Raw genomic sequence first — 22727 nt, 5'->3', positions numbered from 1 at the left:
AAGATAAATAGTAAGAAATGGTAAGAGATGACCTTTTTTTCTGATCAACTGCATTACTGTTGTCATCTGTGTTATTTTATTTACCTTTACTTGAAGCAGTCTCTGCTGCCTCCGTGTCGGTGACATGTTCAGCCAGTGGACAGGGTATATCTGTAGGACGGAAGAAGGCACAAACATTCAATACGAAGCCATATAAAAGGTGTTGAACACAGGTAGGGATGGGGCCGATCCGATCCAATATCGGTATCGGGTGCCGATTTGGCACTAATTCACGGATCGGATCAGAATAGATTTCTTTTTTTTTGCAATTCCAGCGCGGGCCGTAATTTGCCCATGTATAATAGTATCCTTCTTTGCCTTGTATATTTTCTTAATTTTGTCTGCTTTTTGCAAGGTATATTAAAAAAAGAAAATCTTTAATTGGCCAAATCTTTGCCTATACTGTATATTCAAGAAGAATATTGGTATCGGCATAATATCGGTATTGGCAGATATCCAAATTCAGGTATCGGAATCGGATCGGAAGTGAAAAAAGTGGATCGGTGCATCCCTAAGCACAGGCTCGACTTACTTGGAAATACCAGTGTTAGTTTCAAAATGAGTTCCTGGTGGTGCTATATGAGTAAAAGCAGAAGCAGTCACAGAAATCACAAGCCCCAGTTAGACCTGGTGTTAACACATACCGTCACGTGCCTTCAGCTCAGCCATGGTGAGAAACAGGTTGCCCTCTTCTGCCCTACCTTCCTTTTTCTCAGCTATAAGAATATAAAGAGCATGTCACCTCATTGTGGCTGCATAGGCCATGACCTATGTGTGTCATTTGTGGTGACAGATATTCTCATAAAATATTGTCTACATGCAGCACATATAGGTTGTTGTTAAATCAAGCTATCAGTATGCCACCATGCTATTGTCACATTTAAAACATATATTTTTTAAGTCCAAAAAAAGATCCCCAAAAAGTAGAGTAAAACCTGGTTTGCGGGTCAGTCTGACGACGATGCATGCAACAAAGACGGCGATGAGGCCAAAGAAGAGACAACCAGAGATGGCGAGAAGCATCCTTCTTTTCAGAACTACAGAAAGAGATGAGAGACGGAGACAGAGAGAATAACAGTGAGAGAGAATTTACCTTTTTCACAGCAGCCAGTTTGTTTCTAAAAGGCAGGGTAAACACATGGTGCAACCAAAACATTAAGGAGGGTTTCCAACTTCCAATCCATTTAGGTTAGGACGTTGTCTGGTTAGGTTAGGACATTGTCCTTACTTGCCTTCAAATATACAACAAAGGATTTCAAGGAAAAATATCCTAATACAAGAAACAAAAAAAACTAACAACACAATCCATACATGCATATTCATACATTTTTAATCATTGTTTTCCTTTTAAGTTTTATTTTATATTTTTAATTTAATTTATTAGAATTATTATTTTTATTTTTATTTATTTTTTATTATTATTTTATTATTATTATTATTATTATTATTATTATTATTATTATTATTTATTTTATTTTTATTTTATTTTTTTACATCATTCAGTTACCTAGGAACCAGTCTGTAATTATCCATCATCATGTCTTTATACCTTGCACCTGTGTTTACCCTGCATTTTAGACACAAATGGCTGCTGTGAAAAAGACCTATAGTAACATTTGTACTTAAAGAGCATGGTGCAATTGGAGACTACGTTGCATTAATATGTGGGAGGGTATTATAGCAATGAGGTTGGGGGTGGGGGGGTGTTATCACACATAGCTGCATTTAGATTTTTTTGTAAACTGCATGGGGCACTGTTCCTGAAATGGAACTGTACACCTGTGAGTCAGCAGCCGCAGCAGAACATCCAGCATCAAGTGATTTCTGCCCCGGGGGGCTGTAAATTGTTATTGTTGTTGTTGCCACCCTTTACCGGCTCTTCCGAGCTGACCCCAGTAATACTCACGGAGGTTCTTGGTCTTGAAGGGCTCGCTCTTTGTTGAAAAAGTTGGCCTCCTGGTGCGGATACCCTGGCAGATGTATTGGCTCTGGTTGGGGTTATCCTGGTTTGTGACGGTGTGTTTTTCAGAGTGGGCCAGGTGGATTTCTTCTCCCTCTCTGAACCTGCACAGTTTTGCATGTTTGAATGTTCAAAGAGGTGAGATGACACATAGTACACATGAAATATGCATTCATGACTAATGGATCATTGGATCGCTCTCCGGCCGTTCGACCAGACAGGGCAGGACTCAGTTTGCTAACCTGCCAATCTGCAATAGCCTGCACTAACCTGCAGTAGCCTACACTAGCCTGCACTAGCCTGCACTAGTCTGCACTAGCCTGCACTAGCCTGCACTAGCCTGCACTAGCCTGCAGTAGCCTGCACTAGCCTGCGCTAGCCAGCGCCAGTCAACCCTGTGGAGTCCTTTCACTTCCTGGGTTCAATCATCAGCCGGCACCTGAAATTGGAGCTGAACATCAGAGCTAAGATGGCACAACAGAGGATGTATTTCCTACAGTGTCTGAGGAAGTTCAAAGTGCCAAAGGCCGCGATGGTGCTTTTCTACACCTCCATCATTGAGTCCATCCTCACCTCCTCCCTGACCATCTGGAATGCTTCTGCTCTCATCAACAGACTGCAGCACATCATCCACCGTGCTGAAAAGGTGATCGGATGCAGCCTGCCATCCCTTCAGTACCTGTACATTGCCAGGACGCTGAAGCGGTCTCGGAAGATTATAGCCAAACTCCCACCCAGGCCACAAAGTCTTTGAGGACTCCCCCGACAGGAGACTGAGGTCTGGCAGAACCAGAACCTCTCGTCACAAGGACAGCTTCTTCCCAACTGCCATCCGCCCCAAAGGACTGTGTTCAGCCCCTCAAACCGGCCCCCCCTTCCCTTTCCCGCCCGGTGCCCCCTGAGCACAGCCGGCTTAGTAACGGCCCAGGTTTCCCCCAACTGACGTTATTCTACCGTCCCTCTCTGCCCAAACATTATGTCACTTTAAAGGACTGCAATTAAAATGTTGTGATTGCTGCATACTTACACTAAGTTAAATTCCTATTATTTGCTTGTTACACTTCATTCCAGAGCGTTAACTGGAGCTGTGGATCTTACCATGTGTAGTTCCAGAGGTCTTGGCCCTGCACCTCACATCTGAGCACCAGGCTGTTGGTGGAGAAGACTTCTGACCAGCCAGTTAACAGGGTCATGACCGCCCATGGACGCACTGCAGAACCACAGTTGCAAATTAGATGGATGCATTCAACACCTGCATACTTACAGACAAATGTAAGGAGGAATTCAACAGAAGCTTACCTTGAATGTGAAGATTTAGAGGCTGGCTTAAGTTGGTCTGGAATGGTTTGTTCTTTCCTCTTTTCGCTTGGCATTGATATGATCCACTATTTGGTTTGACAGCAGAGTTGATGACATGAGTCTTTCCAGACACCTGGAGTGGTTTGCTATCGTGGAACAACAGATACTCCCATCCAGAGGAGACATTAACTTCACAGGTGAAGGAGAGTGATTCCTCAATGTACATCTCCTTGTGCTCTGGTCTCTGCGTCAGTATAGCCTGGGGCATCTTATCTGAGGGTAGGCCATCATGCTATTGTCATCAATATGTTAATAATTTGACACTGCATTTTCCAGTGCAAGGAGCAACTGGCCTTTTTGTCTTAAAGAGATAGTTTGACATATTTCTTCAGTAATATAGTGCAATACAGTTTATCCAAAAGATATCGAGTGAGAATCTTCTCACCTTTTTATAAAACCTGGGTTATATTCATAACCTTTAGTTTTCCTAAAATTACTTCTGTAATATTCTTTTTTTTTATAGAATGTCTCTCTCCTCCTCCAGTGTCTGGTGAAAATGTCAAAGTATTCCTTTAAAGTGCTGCATCACTAAATTGAAAAATAACAAATCTCACCATAGACTTGGAGTGTAAGTCCAGAACTGATCGTGGTGCTGACAGACCTGCTCTTGTGTTGTCCTCTACATTTGTATTGTCCTTGGTGTGAGTCTGAAGCAGAGAGGATGGATAGATTCCCTCCATCCTCAGTCAGAGAAATGGAAGGACCAGCTGGCAGCAGCTCACTGCCTCTGTACCAGTGATACTTCCACTCAGAGCTGCTCTGAATGCCACAACTCAACTCCACACTCTCAGTGGGGAACACATCCATCCACGGGCTCATTAGCTTCAAGAGTGGTACCGGGATTTCTAAAGAGAAACAGATACATGATTAGCCCTTTTTCATATTCATAGAAATATCATGTTATATATTTCCACATTATTGCTCCTATACACATAAAATGACAACACAAATAAAGTGTTTTCTTCTTTAGCTGACCAGAATGCGTAGTGAGGATAACAGTACAACAATAAATTACCATGTCATCTGCATATATGAAGATCAGCATTTGACATACACAAAAAGCTAAAACATAACAAATAATTTTAAATAATTGTCACCTACCAATAATAACTAGAGTCAATGGCCCCTATCGTTGCATCGGCGCAGTTTCTAGGCCGAGCGGCAGGCGCAGATCAAAGCAGTGGGCGTGGAAAGGCGCACTTGATATCGTCGTGCTGGCGCTAGATGCAGCCCAAAGCATTACAACCACGCCTTTTAGGCGTAAAATTATGCACCGTCATGCTCATTGGATAAGTGCAATAAACGAATCGCACGCTTGCCTTTTTAGCTCCAATTCCAGTGATCCCGCAAAACCAGACGAAAGCCAAACGCTCTGCCCCCCCCCCCCCTCCCTTCATCCAGCCTGTCTGTCTGCATTATAGGCTATTATTCCATATTATTATGCTTCTCAAACCAATCTAACTGCAGTTTCAATACTGCAAGCATGTAAATACGCTACACTATAGCAAGATCAAAGTGAAAATAATGTTCTATGCATCAGCTAGAAAAATATAGCCTATTAGATTGGTGAAAGTTTGTCCAGAAAGATATCATTTTCTCTCGCCTGCTGCAGGAAGGATGATGCACATAAATATACCCTACATTATGTCAAGTCATTGCATAAATGTGTTTTTATTGTAAAACTAAATGTGAAATAGGGCCAAGTTATTGGAGGGACATCACAGTATAGCAGATGCCATTAGAAGCGCGTTCCGCTGTTACTTCTCTAAATCACGTTAACTCGACAAGGGGTATATATAGCCTCAAGAGGACATATATGTTTCACATAGGGTGGTGTTTTCATTTCGAAGTTTTATTTGGTCCAATATTGAAATGTTGACAATGGCAGGCTGTGTTACCATTACACATTAATTTAGAACTACCTTTTATATCTATTTTGGCTCATTTGGTGGCTATTTAGTAGCGAAATGAAGAAACACAATGCATGCTGGGAACTCAGAGAGAGAGAGAGAGAAGGGTGACAGAGAAGAAGCAGTGAAGGCAGAGAATAGGCCTGCTTTTCAAAAGCGCAAAGCGCTAAATGTAGGCCAGCTCCCAAGATATCACTAGGCTGGTATTTAGCGCCGACACGCCCACTTTGGGACTGCGCCACGCCCATTCGGCCTAAAGCGCATTTGGCAGCCTAAAGCCTATTGCTATCTTGCCGAAACAGGCGCAAGGCACGTTTTTTTGCGGTTAAGGCCCGTAATAGCGCCGATGGCCTGTGGGAGAATAGAGCCCAATGCCTCACTGTTCTTTGTAAAGAATGGTGGTGTTCCTCTAGTGGCCTTGCATGTGTATTTCCCTCCATCAGAGGGCGCAGGAGAGCTGATGATATAACTGTCTTTACTGGGGTCAGAAGTGTTGAGTTGTTGTCGGTCTTTGTACCACAGATACTCCCAGCCAGACGACTCACCAACCCTACAGCTGATGGACACTGCTTCTCCAACATATATCTGCTTAAAGTCAGGATCGTTGCTCAGAGTTGGTTTGGGTTTGTTGTCTAAATGGAAAGGAAAGTTCACCCCAGGTCATTACTAGAGTTCATTACTTGAAGCCTTAAATATGTGAAACCACAATTACATCTACACGAGGCCTACGTGATAATGTATTAATACAAGTTGTGTCGGATATGTCAATCCAATATCGAAAGTTTCAGACAGTAAACATTAAAACATACTTTGCATTCTAGGAACAGAAATGATACTGTGCATCTGCCTAGTATGTGTCTTCAGTTCAGGTTAGCATTTGGAGGACTGGCAGGAGTTTTAAATAACACTCAAAAGAACAGTGTGTGATACAAACAATGCAAGTGTATTGTCTTTTGTCAGATTAAACAAACATGGTAAATTCAAATAAACGATAAACAGGTAAAGGTGTTTCAAACTAGCTGAGACAAAATGTTTTACAGAACTCACCATCAACTGTGATATCAGTTGTGTTGCTGAGTGCAGAGCTGAACTTCCTGGTTTTGTGATGACCTTCACAGGTGTAGCCTCCTCGATGTGTTGGACCGACTGAAGAGATGGTGAGTGATGATCCCTCTGCACCCAGGGACAGGGTTGGGTCATTATGGAGCTCCTGTGCATCTCTGAACCAGGTAAAAGTCCAGTCAGAGCTGCGAGTCACTTCACAGCTCAACTCCACTTTCTCAGTTTGGAACACATCTGACCAGCGTGTCTTCAGCTTCAGAGATGGTTTGGGCGGGTCTGGAAGTATTCAACAAATGGAAAATTTACAAAATTCTGATATTAAAGATGGGTGGTGTTATCGAATCTAACTGGAATGGAGTCTTAGCATCAGCATAGAATAGGAAATAGCCAATCGAATAAGTCAGGAAATAGCAATACAAATATATAAGATTAAAGACATCTTGATCATGCTATAGCACCAAATTCCTATTTGCTAGAAAGACATTATTGCTCCTATACACATAAAAACATGGCAACACAAAGTATTTTCTTCTTTAGCTCACCAGAATGCGTTGTGAGGATAACAGTACAACAATAAATTACCATGTCATCTGCATATATGAAGATCAGAATTTGACATACACAAAAAGCTAAAACATAACAAATAATTTTAAATAATTGTCACCTACCAATAATAACTAAAGGCAATGCCCCACTGTTCTTTGTGAGGAATGCTGGTGTTCCTCTGGTGGCCTTGCATGTGTATTTCCCTCCATCAGGGGGCGCAGGAGAGCTGATGATATAACTGTCTTTACTGGGGTCAGAAGTGGAGAGTTGTTTTCCGTCTTTGTACCACAGATACTCCCAGCCAGACGACTCACCAACCCTACAGTTGATGGACACTGCTTCTCCAACATATATCTGCTCAACATCAGGATTCTTGCTCACTGTTGGTTTGGGTTTGTTGTCTAAATGGAAAGGACAGTTCACCCCAGGTCATTCCTAGAGTTAATTACTTTAAGCTTTAAATATGTGAAACCACAATTGCATCTACACGAGGCCTACATGATAATGTATTAATACAAATGTTGTCTGATATTTCAATGACATATCATAAAGTATCATTACAATATTGAAAGTTTCAGACAGTAAACAGTAAAATATACAACATTTGCATTCTAGGAACAGAAATGATACTGTGCATCTGCCTAGTATGTGTCTTCAGTTCAGGTTAGCATTTGGAGGACTGGCAGGAGTTTTAAATAACACTCAAAAGAACAGTGTCTGCTACAAACAATGCAAGTGTATTGTCTTTTGTCAGATTAAACAAACATGGTAAATTCAAATAAACGATAAACAGGTAAAGGTGTTTCAAACTAGCTGAGACAAAATGTTTTACAGAACTCACCATAAAATGTGATATCAGTTGTGTCGCTGAGTGCAGAGCTGAACTTCCTGGTTTTGTGATAACCTTTACAGGTGTAGCCTCCTCGATGTGTTGGACCGACTGAAGAGATGGTGAGTGATGATCCCTCTGCACCCAGGGACAGGGTTGGGTCATTATGGAGCTCCTGTGCATCTCTGAACCAGGTAAAAGTCCAGTCAGAGCTGCCAGTCACTTCACAGCTCAACTCCACTTTCTCAGTTTGGAACACATCTGACCAGCGTGTCTTCAGCTTCAGAGATGGTTTGGGCGGGTCTGGAAGTATTCAACAAATGGAAAATTTACAAAATTCTGATATTAAAGATGGGTGGTGTTAGCGAATCTAACTGGAATGGAGTCTTAGCATCAGCATAGAATAGGAAATAGCCAATCGAATAAGTCAGGAAATAGCAATACAAATATATAAGATTAAAGACATCTTGATCATGCTATAGCACCAAATTCCTATTTGCTAGAAAGACATTATTGCTCCTATACACATAAAAACATGGCAACACAAAGTATTTTCTTCTTTAGCTCACCAGAATGCGTTGTGAGGATAACAGTACAACAATAAATTACCATGTCATCTGCATATATGAAGATCAGAATTTGACATACACAAAAAGCTAAAACATAACAAATAATTTTAAATAATTGTCACCTACCAATAATAACTAAAGGCAATGCCCCACTGTTCTTTGTGAGGAATGCTGGTGTTCCTCTGGTGGCCTTGCATGTGTATTTCCCTCCATCAGGGGGCGCAGGAGAGCTGATGATATAACTGTCTTTACTGGGGTCAGAAGTGGAGAGTTGTTGTCGGTCTTTGTACCACAGATACTCCCAGCCAGACGACTCACCAACCCTACAGTTGATGGACACTGCTTCTCCAACATATATCTGCTTAAAGTCAGGATTCTTGCTCACTGTTGGTTTGGGTTTGTTGTCTAAATGGAAAGGACAGTTCACCCCAGGTCATTCCTAGAGTTAATTACTTTAAGCTTTAAATATGTGAAACCACAATTACATCTACACTAGGCCTACATGATAATGTATTAATACAAATGTTGTCTGATATTTCAATGACATATCATAAAGTATCATTACAATATTGAAAGTTTCAGACAGTAAACAGTAAAATATACAACATTTGCATTCTAGGAACAGAAATGATACTGTGCATCTGCCTAGTATGCGTCTTCAGTTCAGGTTAGCATTTGAAGGACTGGCAGGAGTTTTAAACAACACTCAAAAGAACAGTGTCTGCTACAAACAATGCAAGTGCTTTGTCAAATTAAACAAACATGGTAAATTAAAATAAACGATAAACAGGTAAAGGTGTTTTAAACTAGCTGAGACAAAACGTTTCACAGAACTCACCATAAACTGTGATATCAGTTGTGTCACTGAGTGCAGAGCTGATCTTCCTGGTTTTGTGATGACCTTTACAGGTGTAGCCTCCTCGATGTGTTGGACCGACTGAAGAGATGGTGAGTGATGATCCCTCTGCACCCAGGGACAGCGTTGGGTCATTATGGAGCTCCTGGGCATCTCTGAACCAGGTAAAAGTCCAGTCAGAGCTGCCAGTCACTTCACAGCTCAACTCCACTTTCTCAGATTGGAACACATCTGACCAGCGTGTCTTCAGCTTCAGAGATGGTTTAGGTGGGTCTGGAAGTATGCAACAAATGGAGAATTTACAAAGCTTTTGACATTAAAGATGAATGGTGTAATCTAACTGAATTTGAGTCTTTGCATCAGCATACATGTAGAATAGGAAATAGCAATATTAACATATTTAAGATTAAGCACATCTTGATCATGTTATAGCACCAAATTCCTATTGGCTAGAAATACTTCTCACAATATTGACTAATAGATTTACATAAATTCTAAGTTGTGTGAAGTGGAGTTAATAACGAAGGTTCAGACAGGACGATCTTGATCCTCACCGGTTCCACAGTCACTGCACTTCTCCTGCTTGCTCACCTGTTAACCTGTCAGCTTCCTGGTGATAATTGAATAATCAGTGGTTGCCTCCTAGTTTCCCCTAAGCCAATAGCATAGCAACACATCACCTCATACACCTTTGCTCACCTGCACTTTTAGCCTATCACATTGTGGCACTCCCCTTTAGGCAGCCTATCACATGGTTGCTGTGTGCATAAATATGCTTTTCTGTGTCTCATTCAGTCTCTCTCATCCTGCTGGCTGACACACACCCGCCACCTCCCCGTCTCCACCAAGTCCCTGATCCATCAGTCATCAAGAGGTTTCACCAGCACCAGTATCCTGACTCCACAGGGGGGTATATATGGCTGTGCTGCTCGAGCTGATCCAGCTCGATCTCGATATCTCCCTGCGGTGTCAAGCTCCAAAGACTAACTAACTTTCTCATCATAATATTCTGTAAAAATCATTCATCATCATTACAATAAATCATTGTTTATCCATCAAGTCTCCTGATTGAACTTAGATCTATGCAGTGCAAGAGCATACAGTACGTACCCAGAATGAGCAAATGTGCATTTCACCAAATTAATCTACTGTTTTAGAATGACAAAAAGTGATGGGAACTTGCACAATCACTCCTTCACTAAGAGGCTTGATGGAGGCAGTTCTTTGTCTATGACACAACCATTAAAGAAAACTCACCAATGACATCTAAAGAAACAGCATTGCTCAACGTTGACAGTTCCTCTCCTCGCTTGGCTTTGCACCAGTATTTGCCGCTGTGAATAGCAGCTGCAAACGTAATATTACTGGGATCATACAGAGGTGTTCTTTGGTCATTATGGAACCACAGATAGGTCCAATCAGGAGAGCTGCCACTGGCTGTGCAGCTCAGAGTAGCCCTCTCCCCTTCATACATCTGGCCAGCAGGTGGATCCACAGACAGAGTCGGAGTCACACTCGACATTGGGTGCACAGTGGAGGCTGGGAGCACAGTGGAGGCTGGGGAAAGCAGGGGCAGGTTCTCATAGTTTTAAATTGCAAATTGCAAATCATCTGCAGTGTGAAACACTGAGGTTTTATTAAACAGTGTAAAAAACCTTTCTTACCATCACCAGGATCCTGAGCTGCACAAAGAGCAGTGAGAGCTGTTGAAAAGAGACAGATTCATTTTCCGCTCTGGATTTTCTAGCTTCAGCTATATGGCTACTGTAAGACATATATGACAGGAGTCCAAATTCATTTATTTATTTATTTTTAGCTGAAAACATGGTCTTGATAGATTTATTACAATCTAATGCAACAATTTGGTAACACTTTATTTTAATGTACACTTATTAACGACTAACTAGCTGCTTATTAGCATGCATATGTTTATTAGCCATTATAAAGCACTTATTAATGGCTTATTCTGCATGATCATATTCGACAACTAGTAGGCCATTAACTATGAGTTTTCCCTCAATAACCTCCTAATTACTGCTTATTGATAGTAAATAAGCAAGTTGTTGTGCATGAATTATGATCTTAATAGGTTTTGCTCAGTATGGGCATTATAAGGTGGTAATACCACAAGAATAGTTATTCTTTGTTAATAACTCTTAATAAATATGGTATATTCCTATCTAAGAAAACACAAACTACAAGTGTAACTAGTGTCCAATTAACTCCAAACTAAGTCTTAATAACTCAGAATATGTTCCCCAATCTAAAGTGAGGTCTTATTCATAACTAATTCATTAGTAGTTTGACACTTATTAACCCAAACAGGTTCCCTAATCTAAAGTTGCCTCCTCTTCATAGTTAGTAAGTCGACTACAACACAAAACTACTACAATTAACAGACACTATTCGGTATATGGTTACACCTTGAAAGTTTGTTAGGTCTGTGATTCAAATGCCTATTCCCATTCAGTGGTAGAGGAACAAAGATACATTGCTAGCATTTAAGCAGAAGACTTTAGATGAAAACGGCTTTAAGATAATGAAAAACGGTAGGTTCAATGTGCAACTACATTTCACACAGGCTTCATACTGGATATTTTTTCCTGATGTCATGTAAAAGCATTCCAAGTGGTCGATTTATGTGCTGGTTTCCACGCCAGTAAGTCCACTCAATTACATCCAAGTGATCTTTCAACATACTTTCTGTGCGGTTCCCTCTTAGTCTCCAGATTGTTGACTTGCAAACCCCCCAAAGTCTCTCCAGGTTGTATGTGCACCAGTAACAGGGTCAACAAAAAATTCTCGATAGTTGACGGTCAGGTGATTGTCCCCTTCATCCTGAAGACGGCGGTAAGACCTCCATCCAAATTGCAATGATTTTATTTTATTGTATTTTATGGCACTTTATGGCACTTTAGACTTTTAGTCTTGTCAGTAACTGTTTACTATCCCATGCCCTATGCCTGATGATGCAGGCTAGTATAGAATGTAGTCTCTTGTGCTGCTGCCTGGCCTGCCCTGTCATCAGATATGGTATTTAAGGTGCTACCTTAAATGGTTTCAATCTGCGTGATCCTTTACACCTAAAAGCTCTTATCTTTTAGTATCTATAAATCTGTTCTTTAATGTTTTAAAAAGTGGTCCATTAAAAAGGAGATATTTCTACTTGTGTTGACTTTGTTCCTCTACCACTGAATGGGAATAGACATTTGAATCACAGACTTAACAAACTTTCAAGGTGTAACCATATACCGAATACTGCGAATAGTGTCTGTTAATTGTATAGTTTTGTGTTGTAGTCGACTTACTAACTATGAAGAGGAGGCAACTTTAGATTAGGGAACCTGTTTAGGTTAATAATTGTCAAACTGCTAGTGAATTAGTTATGAATAAGACCTCACTTTAGATTGGGGAACATATTCTGAGTTATAAAGACTTAGATGGAGTTAATTGGACACTAGTAACACTTGTAGTTTTGTGTTTTCTTAAATGGGAATAGACCATATTTATTAAGAGTTATTAACAAAGAATAACTATTCTTGTGGTATTACCACCTTATAATGCCCATACTGAGCAAAGCCTATTAAGATCATAATTCATGCACAACAACTTGCTTATTTACTATCAATAAGCAGTAATTAGGAGGTTATTGAGGGAAAACTCGTAGTTAATGGCCTACTAGTTGTCGAATATGATCATGCAGAATAAGCCATTAATAAGTGCTTTATAATGGCTAATAAACATATGCATGCTAATAAGCAGCTAGTTAGTGGTTAATAAGTGTACCTTAAAATAAAGTGTTACCATATATATATATATATATATATATATATATATATATATATAACTTCTTGACCAGTTCACACTCCTAACATAAAATAACATTCTTAAGTATTTAATGGGAATACTAACATTTACATTCATCTAATATTGACCTAGAATATATATATATAACAAAAAGTGCAACTTCCTAGAAACTTACCTATTAGGCTGAAGGTCTTAAGCCACATTTTCTCTTGAGCAGTACATGTGTAGAAACTGTGGAGCATGCACTGAGCATGAATAAGCAACTGTCGTCAGCGAGTTCAATCATACAATTTATCTGCACAGTTTCTGTCAGTAAAGCAAATAAGTACATGGGTGTGTTAAAGAGGTGTAAACCACAGATCAGTAGCTTCAGTTACTGCAATGTTCCTGTCAAACATCAGAATGAGGAACAAATGTGATCTCTGTGACGTTGAGCGTGGCCTGGTTGGTTGTTGGTGCCACACGGGCTATTTTGAGGATGTTCACACACAACATTCTTTAGTTACCGGTAGTCAAGTCAAGTCAAGTCAAGTCAAGTTTATTTGTATAGCACATTTCATACACAGAGGCAATTCAAAGTGCTCCACATAAAATGGTTGACACAAGAAAATAAAAGAATAAGAATAGTTACACAGAATGGTGTGTAAAACAAAAACATCCAGTGAGACACGACAGTTCTGCAGACTGAAACGTCTTGTTGATGAGAGGTCAGAGGAGAATGGCCAGACTGGTTGGAGCTGACAGAGAGGCTCCAGTAACTCAGATAACCTCTTCAAGTGTGGTGAGCAGAAAAGCATCACAGAATGCAACCCAGAAGCGAACTTGTGACAGGAAGGTCGTCGTTCAATCCCCGGGACAGGCAGGGTAAATCTGAAGTGCCCTTGAGCAAGGCCCTTAACCCCAACTGCTCCAGTGGAGCTGCTCAGTGGCCAGCAGATCAGACTGTGGTTGTAGTGTAGTCGCAAACTGAATTTCAACCGACGTAGACCAACCTCCATAATCATATCTGATCAGCCCGTGCCGTCAGTCATGTATGACGTCAGTTAAGACCTATGAGGTTTCAGCCCATGTCAAGATCTATGACGTCGGTTATGATGTCAGTCGTCGCCAGTTTTATTCTAGTATATATAGTGAAGATTTTAGCTCGCGTTCCTCCCTTGGCCGAATCATAGCAGCAGCTTGCATCTTGGCTGTTTGTCCACACTGAACTCTTGTTTCGCCCCACCCACCTCCCCAGTCCACCACCAACGTGTCTTGACTCCTGAAGAATTCCCCACCGGGGGGGATTCTCTCTATCCTAGCTAATCAGATGCCCCCTCCCACCTCAAGAGGGGCATCATTTTGCAATGGAGTCATACGCCAAAGTAACTGCCATGCCATGCCATGCCATTTGTTGAATTTGTTGAATAAAGCCGCTTGTTAAATCTTACCAACTGGTCTCTGGTCTCTCGTGGTTGAACCGGTCAGCTTCCAGGTGCGAATGTGAAGAGGGTGCTGCTGATAAAGAGGACATTGCTGTCAGTGAGACTTCCCCTGTAAGGGGGAGGTTAAAAAGCTCAACAGGAAAAGCCAAGATCAAACAGGATGTAACAATCACAAGATGGCACTTAAATGTGACATCATTCCTACACACATAATGTCAAGGCATCTCTATTTTAATGTCACGCATCTGAGTTAACCACAAGAGCTATCGAAGGCTGCAGAGTCGAGCCGAGTTTGGCAGTCAGCTATGACATGAGGCTTCCTGCAATAACAACTCATCCTCTCAGAGTTTCCAATGCTAGAACTAGAGGTTTTTCTAGCCCTTCTCAGAACGCTGCTATATTCAGATCATACCACCTGAATCCAGCATCCTTTATAAGACAAAAGACCCTTCTCACGGGGGCCATTTTGTGTCGAAAAGGCAGGATGAACACACAGGTGCAAGCAAAACACTAATGAGGTGTTTCCATCTTCCATGATTGGAAGTTTGTCACACTCACCACAAGTTACTGGACAGTCTTGCAGTCTCCTGTGTTTCCCGAGTTTCGAAAGTCAGCGAGGCTGATAAACATTTTTAATTATTTTTTATAAACTGGTCGACCGGGGGTCGATTCTCTCTAATCAACAGTTCAAAATGGCGCAGATGGGTTGGGTTTAGGCATGAGGAGTGACCATTGGTTGAGGATACCAGGGTAAGCCAATCAGAGGCAGAGTTTTAACAATCACACTCTGTGTGTGATTGCCTGCACATGTGAAATCCCCCCCCCCCTTTTGTCACCTTTCTTGCAGTCACATCAGATGCTGCTGATCAGTACACGTTTGAAAATGAACACTCATGGATATATTTATTCTTTTTGTATTTTGATATTATATGTAGGAGGACACACCATGCTTTAGAATGCTGTAATAACATGACATGGACAAATATTCATAAACATATCACACAGACGTATCCCTTTACTAAACAAACCAATGGTGATTTATGAAGTTACTGGAGAAGGCTACATTCTATCTGATGTTTGTTCAGCTTTAAGGCACAACTGATGACATTAGGGTGAGAATCACAGAGTAACTCATGATACAATACGATACTATTATGACACTTGGCCTTCGATACAGCTAACTGGACACTGCGCGAGACACCCTGAGCTGCCTGCCAGCCGAGTCATTCTGTGGGAACCAACCCATAGAAGGATGAACCCTGGGAGACCACTTAAGACCATGGTGAACACCCTAAAAGAGGACTGCTGACGTGCAACAACTGGGGAGCTGTGGTCCCTGATGGAAGCATGAGACGTGTGGAAGGTCCGACATCATGCGGACCATCCTGGCCTGAGTCGACGCAGTGAGTGAGGCCTTCGATAACCATGGTATAGAACGATTCTGCGATACATTGCAGGAAATTTCATCACAATATCATTGTAACTGGAGAGGAGAAAATACCCCAAAAAAGGCAAAAAGCTGGAATTATGTATTTATTCTCAGAATTGACGTGAAACAATGTACAACAAAGCGCATAATATTTGCAAAGTGCCTCCACGACGCCATGTGTGAAGTTAAAATGTTTAAAGGAAGTTACAAAATAATGCCTCACTAAAATATTTTCAATCTGTGCAAATTAAGTTTACAGAAAATTAAAGAAAAGAAAAACATAAATGAATGTAAAATATACACACTACAAAATACACGCTAGTGTAGCGGATAATCAAATGTATTGCTAGAGGATCACTCACCCACCCCTAGTCTACATGTTTGAGAAACTGCTAAGCAATAACATGAGATGTATGCTTACTGCATGAATAATGGTCTTTGTTACATATTTACATATTCACTTATATATTTTACAGTAAAACTTCTTTATAATACAGCCATGGGTGTTGTTAGGCCTGGGCATTAGGGGCTATAGCCTAGAATGTTTTATTAATACCCTATATATATATATAATAAATGATATCTTTTTGTTGTTGTAAAGCCTTTCTGTGTGGAGTTTGCATGTTCTCCCCGTACCCCCCAGGGGGTTCCTCCGTACATAACCCCCCACTAAAAACATGCCGAAGATCGTCATCCGACCAGTGACGACAACATCTGAAGTTGGTCCAATGATGGTCCAATGATGGTCCCCGGGCCATGGAAATAAATAGCGACCACTGCTCCTGGCCTGCCCCCCAGAGGAAAAGTACAAGCCTGGATGGGTCAAATGCAGAGGACATTTCACCGGCCACCGTCAGCATGAGTGTGTGTTGTGGCCGCATGCATGTGTTGTAGTGTGTTTGTGTGACAATAAAGACGGGCTTCCGTCTGAAATCGTGTTTTTAAAAATACCCCCGGCCTAATCTATTCATCTATCATTCATGCTTTAAAGCCCTCAAAAGTAACATGATATATGACATAGTTGATCAGAAATGCAGCAATTTGCTTCCTCTCTGTGTGCAAGTAACCTATAGAAGGAAGAGACATCACTCTCATCACAGCGTTCACATTTTGCATTGGGGGTAGACTTTGGGGACAATTCTATTGAAGTGAATGGGGCAGGCATGGAAAGTCCCGCTATAAACCATCATACTTTTTCAGATTTTTCAGATTGAAAAATGCTTCAACAGATTGCAAAATTTGAATGCTATGATGTGAGTGATATCTTTTCCTTCTTTATAGGTTCCTTGTTTGTTTGTCAATGAAGGCTAATGCAGAGGTTGAACAATTCATGATTTTGCTATGGGGACTGTCTGGAACCCTCTCAAGGACCCGTGGTGGTCCCCAGACCCCACTTTGAGAAGCACGTGATCCAGTTTTTCATGATGATAATAATAATAATAATAATAATAATAATTATGACTAAAGAAATACATTTACAGATCTCAGCAATATGTAATGTGCAACCATGAGTACTGTTGAATGCAGAAGAAATGTGTACACACATATACATCATCAGTGAGTCATTCTTTGAAGGTCAACAGCCCACCATTGCTGTCTGCTGCATCAAGGCTCTCAGGTGTGACAGAGAAAGACAGAGGGCGATGTGGAGATGGATCAATATTACATTATGCGTGTGAAGGAAGTGGTAACGTGCCCGTTATCATAGAGAGAATATCAGTGCATTTTGTAATATGGCTGTAATACCTTGTTCCTCCTGGGAGGTTATGGGTAGGGGTGCTGACTCACTGCAAAGTGTGCCATTGTCATCCCCATCTGCAAGTGAGATTTACACACGTGGACACACACACACGTGGACACACACACAGACACACACGCGCGTATGCACACACGCACACACGCACGCACACACACACACACACACACACACACACACACACACACACACACGCACACACACACACATTCACAACCAGTCAAAGATAAATAGTAAGAAATGGTAAGAGATGAACTTTTTTCCCCATCAACTGCATTACTGTTGTCATCTGTGTTTCTACTCTCCGTCTCTACCTGTAGAGGAAGATGAGGAACGTGAAATTAGGGCTATTTCTTACAACATGAACACATGACTAATGTTGCAAATGATTACTTATTAAAACACTCAAATCATTTACCATTTTAGACGGATAAATCAATTTTTTTGAGTTTTGGATAGGTGTCAAGAATATCCTTGTCTTTAAGAAGTTCAAGAAATGGAGAGCAAGATTCTTCACCGTTATCCATCAGTCTATCGATAAGGTAAACAACTTTGTCCTCTGGCTGCGGGATATTCATCGCTCGTTGATACTGATCATCTCTGATGATGCTTTTGGCATCCGCATGCTGCAAAATGAGGAGGGGCTCTGCTCTCAGACACTCAGTGAGTTCCACCTTGTGCTTTCGGATGGTTTGGACAGACCCTGCAAAAGACAATAAAAAATAAATGTATTCATTCATAAATAATAATAATAATTAGAATCTAAATTTCCTACCGAAAATTTAATTGTGCTTGCTGTCCTCGCCATGCACCGTCTGCCTTGAAAGGTCCCTGCCCATGCAGCTAGGGGGACTAAGTAGTTATGGGCGGGCCTATGTGAGTAGAAGCGGGAGGAGGCAAGGAATCCAGCGGTGGAAGAATTTTTATTGTAGACGCTACAGTTCAAAAGTTATCATAAAAACGTAAAGAGGGCTGTTATTGTGCCACCATCAGGTCAATAGGAGTATTTTGTTTAGATCAGAGCAATGATTAAACGTGGGGCGAGCCAAGGAAACCTGTGAAAAAAATATTTTGATTGTAGAAGCTATGGTTCCAAGGTTATGGACCAAAACGTAAAGATGGCTGTTATAGCGCCACCGTCATTCAGTGTTGTTTTTTAGGGCAGAGTAGAAGATGAACATAGCCCTATCTTCCCTCTGGCCTTAGGCGCAAAAACTGGCGTTAAACGCCACATGATGTGTGCTTTGGTTTGGTGAAGATTTGACAACATTTCAAGGAGGAATTGCAAAAAAAACTGTTTTGGACCAAATTCAAAATGGCGGAAAATCTAGTCAGACGCAAATGGGCGTGGCCTATATGAGTAGATGCCGAATGACCCGAGTAATCCAGGGAAAGAAGAAGTTTGATTGTGGACGCTATGGTTCAAAAGTTATGGACCAAAACATAAAGAGGGCTGTTATAGCGCCACCATCAGGTCACCAGTAAAAGATAAATAGTAAGAAATGGTAAGAGATTAACTTTTCCCCGCATCAACTGCATTACTGTTGTCTGTGTTATTTTATTTACCTTTACTTGAAGCAGTTGGTGCTGCCTCGGTGACATACTCAAGTCAAGTGAAGTTTATTTGTATAGCACATTTCACACACAGAGGCAATTCAAAGTGCTTCACATAAAATGGTTGACACAAGAAAATAAAAGAATAAAAGAAGAGAATAAAATAGGCATTTAAAAACATCACAACAGAACTTTAAGAAAGAGCATAAAAAGTGCATTAAGCGACAGGTGCAGCAGTTACAAAAAGAGCTAAAAACGTACAGAGGACTCATTGGGTTTGCATAATAGAATAAATACATTTTTCTATATTAAATCCCCCCCGACATCATGATAAGAAACATGATTAGACACACATGATTGGAAAAATGTCCATAACCTTTATAATAGTTGGACTCGAGCCTTTAGAGGCCACACATATCTCCTAAAATCAGTTGTCAGCAGTTAAAAGCAATGGTAAACATAAATGTCTTTAGTCTATTTTTAAAAGTAAGTAAAGTTGGGGCAGATCTGAGGTCTTCAGGCAGTTTGTTCCAGCTAGCAGAAGCATAGTGGGTGAATGCGGCCTAGTGCGGTTAGTAAGCCGGACCCTGCTGACCTGAGAGGTCTAGACGGTTCGTAGCGTGGGAGCAATTCAGCAATGTATTTTGGACCTAGGCCGTTAAGTGATTTGTAGACTAATAACAGTATTTTATAATCTATTCTCTGACACACTGGCAACCAGTGTAATGACCTAAGAACTGGAGTAATATGATCAGCTTTCTTAGTCTTTGTTAGATCTCTAGCAGCAGCATTCTGAATGAGCTGGAGTTGTCTAAGTTCTTTTTTGGAGAGACCAGAGAAAAGGCTATTGCAGTAGTCTAACCTACTAGATGAAGGCGTGAATTAGTTTTTCTAGATCCTGTCTGGACATGTAGTAGCCTCTAATTCTTGCTATATTTTTAAGATGATAAAAAGCTGATTTTCTGATTGACTTAATGTGGGAGTTAAAGTTGACCCTGTCCTGTAACGTGCCCGTTATCAGAGGGGCTGCTTAGAGAGAACGTCAGTGCATTTTCTTAATATGGCTGTAATACCTTGCTCCTCCTGGGAGGTTATGGGTAGGGGTGTTGACTCACTGCAAGTTGTGCCATTCTCATCCCCATCTGCAAGTGAGATTTACACACGTGGACACACACACACACACACACACACACACACACACACACACACACACACACACACACACACACACTCACACATGGACACACGCACGCACACACACACATTCACAACCAGTCAAAGATAAATAGTAAGAAATGGTAAGAGATTCACTTTTTTTCTGATCAACTGCATTACTGTTGTCATCTGTGTTATTTTATTTACCTTCCCATACGGAAGAGGCATATATACACATATATGTAGTAAACATACATGTAGTATATGTTCATATAAGTATTCAACATATATCCACATATATATCCAGGATATATGTGCATATATGTGCATATGTATCACAATATATGAACATGTATGGAATTGGAACGTTTCATATATGGTCCATATATGTTAGTCCTATATAATTATATATGTGCATACATGTATAGATTGTATATGGACACATATGGTAATTAATTATATGTACATTTGTATGCATTGACACTATACGGACATATATGCTTAATACATATAAAACTATATATGAATAATAACTATACATACATATATGTTTTATTTTATATGAACACATATGACTATTACCTGTGTATAACTGTATGTATTTACCTGTATTCGACATATATCCACCTATATATCCAGGATATGCGTGCATATATGTGCATATATATCACAATATATGAACATGTATGGAATTGGAACGTTTCATATATGGTCCATATATGTTTGTCCTTTATAATTATATATGTGCATAGATGTATAGATTGTATATGGACACATATGGCAATTAATTATATGTACATTTGTATGCATTGACAGTATACGGGCATATATGGTTAATACATATATAACTATATATGAATAATAACTATACATACATATGTTTTATTTTATATGAACATATATGACTATTACCTGTGTATAACTGTATGTATTTATCTGTATTCGACATATATCCACCTATATATCCAGGATAGATGTGCATATATGTGCATATATATCACAATATATGAACATGTATGGAATTGGAACGTTTCATATATGGTCCATATATGTTTGTCCTATATAATTATATACGTGCATACATGTATAGATTGTATATGGACACATATGGCAATTAATTATATGTACATTTGTATGCATTGACACTATACGGGCATATATGGTTAATACATATAAAACTATATATGAATAATAACTATACATAGATATATGTTTTATTTTGTATATGCAGGATATATGTGCATATATATCACAATATATGAACATGTATGGAATCAAAACACATATCTCTTAATTAAAAGAAATATAATTTTCCAAATTATTTTTGATTGAACAACATCTCAGAAGTGAAACCCACCATAAAAATGGTTAGTTTTGTGCAAGACTTCCAGCACTACTGGATATTTTCAAGGTTTGTCCAGTGTGCATGAGATTGAAAAATAAGGGTTTTTTGACAGTGGAGTCATTAAAATGCCCCATAGTCTATATTATGGTTTTAGTGTAAACATTATATATTATATATGATTTAGAAGCTCATCGTAAAGCTGATTCCAAATATATAATTTAAAAGCTTCATAAATTAAATCCTGTGGAGTTATTAACCATATTAGATCCCTAATCTCTGCCCCAAATGCATCATGGGACTTCCATGCAAATTCTGGAGAAATGTTCACGCCCCCTCCAACCAGTCTCTCTGCTGCACCCTGGATTACTTACATGAACATAGATGATCACATGTATGAGAATACTCAATGTTAATTGCTTATATGAGCATACCTGCTGACATGTAAGTAAAGTCTTCTATGTTAATTGCTGATTTACACATATATGTAGACATATGTAAGTTTAACCCTATATGTTCAATGCGTAGACAAACATATATGATTACACGTATGAGAATATCCGCATATGTTAACTGATTATATGAGCATATATGTTGACATACATAATAGTAATCATATATGTTTAATGCTTATACGAACACATATTTTGATATGGAAGAGAATAACATATATGTGTGTTGCTTGTATTTGCATATATGCGGAAATATGTAGAAATATTCTTATATGTTAATTGCTTATATGTACATATATCTAAACATATGCGAGAATAACCCTGTATGTCCATTACTTGTATGAACATATATGATCACATGTATGAGAATACTCATATGTTAATTGCTTATATGAGCAAACATGCTTGCATATGTAAGTAAATTCTTATATGTTAATTGCTGATATGCACATATATGTAGACATATGTAAGTTTAAACCTATATGTTCAATGCTTACATGAACATATATGATTACATGCAGGGGCGGTTTTAGCATCAGAGCTTTGGGTGGGCTCAGCCCACCCAAAGGTGATGGACCGCGAACCCCTAGGGGGGTCCGGGGGCATGCCCCCCCGGAAGAAAATTTTGTACAGTTTCAAGTAAAAATGGATCAAACTGGCGCACTTTGAGATCAAAAT

The sequence above is a fragment of the Poromitra crassiceps genome (genome assembly GCF_964638095.1).
Source record: "Poromitra crassiceps genome assembly, chromosome: 8".
Classification (NCBI taxonomy): Eukaryota; Metazoa; Chordata; class Actinopteri; order Beryciformes; family Melamphaidae; genus Poromitra; species Poromitra crassiceps.
This window is presented reverse-complemented; position numbering follows the sequence as displayed.